Source organism: Planococcus citri, chromosome 5 (genome assembly GCF_950023065.1).
Source record: "Planococcus citri chromosome 5, ihPlaCitr1.1, whole genome shotgun sequence".
NCBI lineage: Eukaryota > Metazoa > Arthropoda > Insecta > Hemiptera > Pseudococcidae > Planococcus > Planococcus citri.
In genome coordinates, this window is record NC_088681.1 from 62,399,811 (window position 1) to 62,406,747 (window position 6,937).

Genomic DNA, 6,937 nt, shown 5'->3' on the forward strand with positions numbered 1-6,937 from the left:
ATTAAGATCGTCTTGGAAACGTAAAAATTTTGCACTTCAGACGACATTTTGTCTAAGTGTATATATACAATGATGAATTTATCAACACGAACTTATACTTATTATCCTACGAACGAACGACTACTCGTCAACCAAAATCTACCAGGTTTTATATAAGTACGTACCTATGGACTATAAAAATGAAAAACAAACCAGTATCAAATATTATAGCTGCGTTGAAATTTTAAAGTTCACATCGAACCAGGAAAACAAATTTACGATTTCCCGTATAACACGTGTAATTTGATGGTACAAATATGTAAGTAAATATTCGAGACACCGCTGCTCTGTTCTTTAATTCCTTGCAGCGGTAAACACATTAAATTGTGTTATTCTAAATTTAAGTAATGCTCGAGTCGACTCGAATTCGACATGAAAGTACATTTAATCCTATATAATATAGCCACGGGGTGACTTCCTCATGATTGGAGAAAACATCAACAATTTACCTGGTTAATTATCTGTGTGGTAATTGCAGAATGTACCTACCTGATAAAAAAACACTTTTATCGTTTTGTTGTAAATTTAAAAAAATACGTGGGTCATTTCATAAATGTCAAATCGTACGTAGAGCTTTTTGCCTGCGGGATGCGCGATTTTTTGATAGTTTTCATGTAGATAGGATAGAATTGGATGAGAGATGATGGATGGCGCAATTTGCAGTTCTCAAAGTGCATATTTGCAGTTTGCAAAAGAAATAGTGGGTGCTCTAAACTTTGAGGAAAATGGGGCTATTGAATACAGCTCGATGAGAGTTAGCTTGAAAACTACAAATTGTGCAAATTTGGAACTTGTGCTATGTGCTAGATTTGCGAATCTGTGAAAGTGCTTTTTATTTAGAGATGTGGTGAAGATCAGTGTTGCAATCTTCTTAAACGCCAGAAATTTCATGGAAAAATGGAAAATTCATGATTCTTTCATCGCGTCCATGCTCGAAAATTCTGAAAAATATGATCTCAAATATAACTTTTTATGCTGATTAGTGATTAACATGAATTGAAAAATGAGCAGGGTGAGATTTTTCCTTATTCTAGATTTTGAAAATTCAAAAAATTGCAAGAAAATACAATTCCGGTTCTCAGAAAAAATCATTCCGAATCTTCACAAAAAATTTAAACATTCGAAAAATAAAAAAATGAAGAATCATTCGAAATTGTGAAAAAGTTTATTTGGAACTATCACAAAAAAAAAAAATAAACGCTAAAAATAGGTACTTACTTAAACGAAAAAAAATTATTCGAAATTATAATAAAGTTCATTCAGAATACCTTATTCCCCCCCCCCCCCCGCAAAAAAATCAGAATAATCACAGCTTTCAAACATTTAAAAAAATCAGGTTCAGGACCACTCACAAAAAAAAATATAAAAAATGAAAAAAATGATCCGAATCAGAATCACAAATTGAATAATTGCTGAAGAAGAATGTTTCGAATAAGTTACAAATCATGAATTATGATTCGTAAAAAGTAATTCAAATCTAGCAACTTTACAATCATTCTTGAAAATTGTGTATTTTATTTGTAAAAAATGCTACTCGTATAAATCGATTCTATTGCTTTACATTTGTGTTTGCAAATCATAATCTTCAAGACATGTACTTGCCCATTTTCGCCTTCTAAAAATATAAAAATTACCGAAAAGTGATGAAATGTTGATAAAGTTGAACAAAACCCAAAAATTGCAGATGAAACGTTCAAAAACTTGTTAAAATAAAATAAAAACTATTGATGAAGTGTCTCAAAAAAAATTCGAGAAAAATTCCGTGAAAATTTCGTAGGTTTTTAAAAATTGTCAATAAAATTGATCAAATATTACAAAATGTTATTGAAAATGAAATGAAATTTGCTAAAAATTGCATGAAACATTAGAAAAACTGTATAGGTAATGAGAATGTGAATGATTGAAAATTGTAAAAAAACCAAGATAAAATTGGCAACAATTGCTTGAAATATGATTCAGGTGAATAAATTATATCCCAAAATTTAGACAGCCTAATGAAAAATGTTGCAAAAATTAAAAGTATACTTATCTAACGTCGTCTAATGAAGAGAACATGTGGCATAAAAATGACTCGCGAACGTATGATTCATGGCTCATAAGTTATGAATCACGAATCACAGCTGAAAAAAAAAATGATACGAATCAAGAATACAAGTAAAATTGCTATATTTTTTCATCCGAATCGTGATTCGAATCAAATATGATTCGAAACATTCCCAAACCTGTTGAAAAAGACAGAAAAAATCATCTGGAATCGTCAGAAAAAAATTTCAAACATTCTAAAAATAATCAAAATTTTAAAAAAAATCGTACCTATCAAAATTTTACTAAAAAATTCGTAAAATAATATTTCTCTATCACAATGCTCTGAAATTCTGAAAAATTACCCCTAATACAAATTTTTGGAGGTGACAATTTTTCATATTTATCTGTAGGTATGTAGTAAAGAAATTCCAAAAATAACGAGAAAATATTTTTATTTTTCACAGAAAGTTGAAATTTTGGAATTGATTCATTTTTTGGAAATTTTACATTCAACTTCACTTCTCTAACATGCCAAGAATATTTTTTGATTTGATCTTTCAGTGTGAGCAATGGATTATTAGGGTGAGTCAGATAATAGGGATGGATTTGATAAGAAGTTGAAAAAGACCTCAGAAAAGTGTTGGAAAAATTCTGAGAATCACTGCATCCAAAAAAAAATCTGGATGTTCCAAGTCAGGGATCCAAAATTTTCCCTGGAGCTTTTTGTAGCCCCCTTCCAATTTTCCTAAAAAAAAAAAAAACAACACCACTGGAGCACTCTTGATCGCTGAAGGTACAAAGCTTGAATGGTGTTGACAGCACCCTCCCCCCCCTCCAATAAAAGCTCAATTTTTTAGACAACACATTCCCTCTCATCAGCTCACTAAAACCTTCAAGGGTGCAACTAAAAAATTCATCTTCATATTCGTCTTCGTAGGGTTTGATTTATTAGACAACGACGCCTTATTGTCTACTTTCTTTTGCCCCCAAGTTAGGTATAGGAGTGTATTTTGGGGCCAAAGTGATGTTTTTAAGAGATTGCTTGGCTTTCTGCTGATTTGAAGAACTATTTCCTATTTCACTGATCCATGAGCTTTTTGCTGGTTTCTTTTCCCTGGTGTAAAAAATTTTCTAGATAGATGAGGTCATATCCGCATCAACAACCATAGGGTGAGATTTTTTCAATTGGTTCATCCGATCGGTGAAACCTTTTGAGTTTTCTTTCCCCCGGCATTGCTCTATAAATGCTTTTCGGAATGTAATGGTGCAGTAATGCGCTAGGAAACCTATTTCTCGAAGCCTTTCTAAATCTTTTTTACCAGTGTACCTTTCGTCGATCCTCACCAATGCACCGTACAAGCCTTCGGCTGTTTTCAACTCTTCAAAGTTTGCTGTATAATTTTGAGTTGAGAATTGCTCCACGTTCTTCTCCACGTCTATCGATGCAATATCAAAATGACTCAAGATGAATGCAACCAGCGAATCGATCGTGAAACCGTGACTTGAATGAACAATACTCGATTCTACAAAAAAACGATCCAGCATTCTGACCGTACTTGGATCATCCCACCAGACTTTTGTTTCTAAAATCCAGGTGAAAAACAGCTGCCATTGATAACGTCTTTCTCGATGATACGATGAACTTACATTCTTATTTACTTTCTGTCTGAACTTTTCCTGTCGAGTCGAATTCCAGCTCTGAAATACTCGACGTTTCTCCGGGTATTCGGTGCTATTATCCATGTAAATTTTTTCGAATTCCGCGTCAACGAGAGAGTCACGAATACGCATCACTTCTGGATGGCTCTCTATGTACGAATCACTCATGTATTTACGTTCGGTAAATTGAATATTACTGCGAATGTCCGGCGAGCAATCGGAGATGTATGTTTTTTGAAGCGACTCGGTATTGCTGACTAGCTTCGAATCGATTTGAATAACTTTGTGGATTTTTTCTGACCATATTGAATATTTTTCGAGTGGTTTTGATTCAGTTGGAGGATTAGTAGTTGATGTTTGTATGCTCGGATTAACGAAGAAATGACAAATCACGCACAGAACGACGATTAAATGTGGGCACATTTTGATGGTGAATGGTTTAAATAGACTGCCCTGCGATGAAATATACAATACTGTTGATAGTATGCATTAGGAGTGAGAATGTCGAAAATCTGATTACTTATCTCATTCGATTAGATATTTTTGATTAAATTGGGCGCATTATTCTTAATGGTATTGCATGATTTGAGAATTTCATACCGAAATGGATTGATATTGAAATTATATTTGAAGTTTAATCTCTCGACTCTTTCACCTGATTAAATAAACTGCTCAACATTCATGAACTATTCAAGTGCTCAAATTCGACCTCTTTGAAGGTTTTTTAAAGTTGAAATTTCGCATCTTTTGAACACCTCATCTTAAGAAAATAAATCTAATGCTCGGGCTTTTATTTTCGAGAATTGCGAAGGCCATTTTAAAATTTCGAGAACGCAAAAATGGCCTCCCAGAAGTACCAAACAGTGGCCACTTGAAGAATAAAGAATAAAACGTCACCAAATTGGCCTAAAAAGCTGAAAGTTGATACGTAAGTACATATCCCATTTTCGACCCGCTAGATCGGTGCGAAACGGTTTCAAACCGGTTTTAGCAGTTGAAAATTAAAAAAAAAAAAAAAAATCAAAAAAGGCCCAACAAATTATTTGGAATCACGAAAAATCAACTTAGATTCATGAAAAAACTCCATCCACTTCATCATTTTAAAAATAACCAGAGAAAAATTCGTTTAAAATCATAAAAAAATTCAAACATTCACAAAAAGCAAAAAAAAAATTCATTTGTAATCGCAAAAAAAATCGTTTGAAGACATCAAAAATAAAGTTCGAACACTATAAGAGTAATCCACACAAAAAAAACAAATTGTTATGGAAAAATTCATTTAGAATCATCGCTCTTCTAAACAAATTTTAAAAATATTCGAAATCACGAAAAAACTTGAAAAATTTTTTTTTTACATAGGTGGCCAAAATTTTTGGGAAAATCATTTGAACTAGTTTCAAGATCATTAATTGAACTGGTTTCAAGATCATTTGAACTGGTTTCAAAACCATTTGAACTGGTTTCAAAACCATTTGAACTGGTTTCAAAACCATTTGAACTGGTTTCAAAACCATTTGAACTGGTTTCAAAACCAGTTGAACTGGTTTCAAAATCATTTGAACTGGTTTCAAAGTCATCTGAACTGGTTTCAAGATCATTTGAACTGGTTTCAAAACCTGACAGTCTTGTTCCAGAATTGTTAGAACCAGTTTTAAAATCATCCATCAGACTAATGATTTTAGAATAATTTGAACTGGTTTTAGAATCATTTGAACATAGCTACCGATTTCAATAACCATTTGTATTCGAACTTGTGTCAAAACCATTTGAACTGGTTTCAGAACTATTCTAACTGCAGATTTTGAAGCAATTTGAATTTAAATCAGTTTTGAAACCATTCACTGAACCAAAGATTTCAGGACCATTGAACTGGTTTCAAATTCAGAACCATTCAAACTGGTATCACAACTATTTGAATCTGCGTTGAAACAATTTGAACCAGTTTTAAAATGATTTGAACTGGTTTGGAGACCATCTGTTGAACTTGAGTTTTTAGAATCATTTGTACTGGTTTCAGAACTGATTATACGCGAAGATAACAAAAATCATTTGAATTTCAACCGGTTTTAAAACCACTTCAATAGATATCAGAACTATTTAAACTGTCTTCAGGACTATTGAAACTGCAGGTTTCATATCAATTCAATTTGTAGTGACTTCAGAATCATATTATTATGAACTGATTTTAGAACCATTTGAACTGGTTTCAAAACCATTCAGTCTTGTTTCAGAATTGTTTGAACCTGTTTTAAAATCATCCATCAAAGTAAAGATTTTAGAACAATTTAAACTGGTTTCAACCAAATTTGAACTGGTTTTAGAATCATTTATACATACCTACAGATTTCAAAAACCATTTTTATTCAAACTTGTGTCAAAACCATTTGAACTGGTTTCAGAACTATTCTAACTGCAGATTTTGAAACAATTTGAATTTAAATCAGTTTCATAACAATGTGTAGTGGTTTCAGAATCATTTGAACCAGTTTCAAAATAATTTGAACTGGTTTCAAAACCATCCGCTGAACCAAAGATTTCAGCACCATTGAACTGGTTTCAAATTCAAAACCATTCAAACTGGTTTCACAACTATTTGAACTCGGGTTTAAACAATTTGAACCAGTTTTAAAATAATGGTAACCGGTTTTGAAACCATCCGTTGAACTTGAGTTCTTGTAGAATCATTTGTACTGGTTTCAGAACTTATTATACACGAAGATTTCAAAAACCATTTGAATTATAACCGGTTTTAAAACCACTTCAATAGACATTAGAACTATTTAAACCGGTTTTAGATGAACTATTCAAACTGCAGGTTTCAAAACAATTTAATTTGACGTGATTTCAGAATCATTTATGAACTGATTTTAGAACCATTTGAATTGGTTTCAGAACAATTTAGCACGTTTCAGAGTCCCTTGAACTATATAGTTTTTAATTATCTGAACAACATGCGGATTTCAATTACCATATGAATTTTAATCGTTTTTCAAAACCACTTGAACTGGTCTCAGAACCCAATTTCAGAACCTTTTAAACTGCAGATTTCGAATTAACTTAATTGAAGTGGTTTCAGAACAATACCTGCTGTTTTCAGAAATCATTTAAGCTGATTTCAGAATAATTGAACACATTTCAGCTAATTATTTTAACTGGTTTCAGAAGCATTTAAATTGGTCCAAAGTGGTGTAAGAATCATTTCAGCTGGTTCCTA

The 6,937-nt window shown here is 32.2% G+C and overlaps 1 protein-coding gene across 1 annotated transcript in view; it reads right to left on the minus strand.

Annotated features, from left to right (window-relative positions):
• Positions 1 to 6,937, minus strand: part of LOC135849512 (G-protein coupled receptor dmsr-1-like) — a 387,918-nt gene that overhangs the window by 75,725 nt on the left and 305,256 nt on the right. The gene's annotated exons all lie outside the window — the stretch shown is intronic.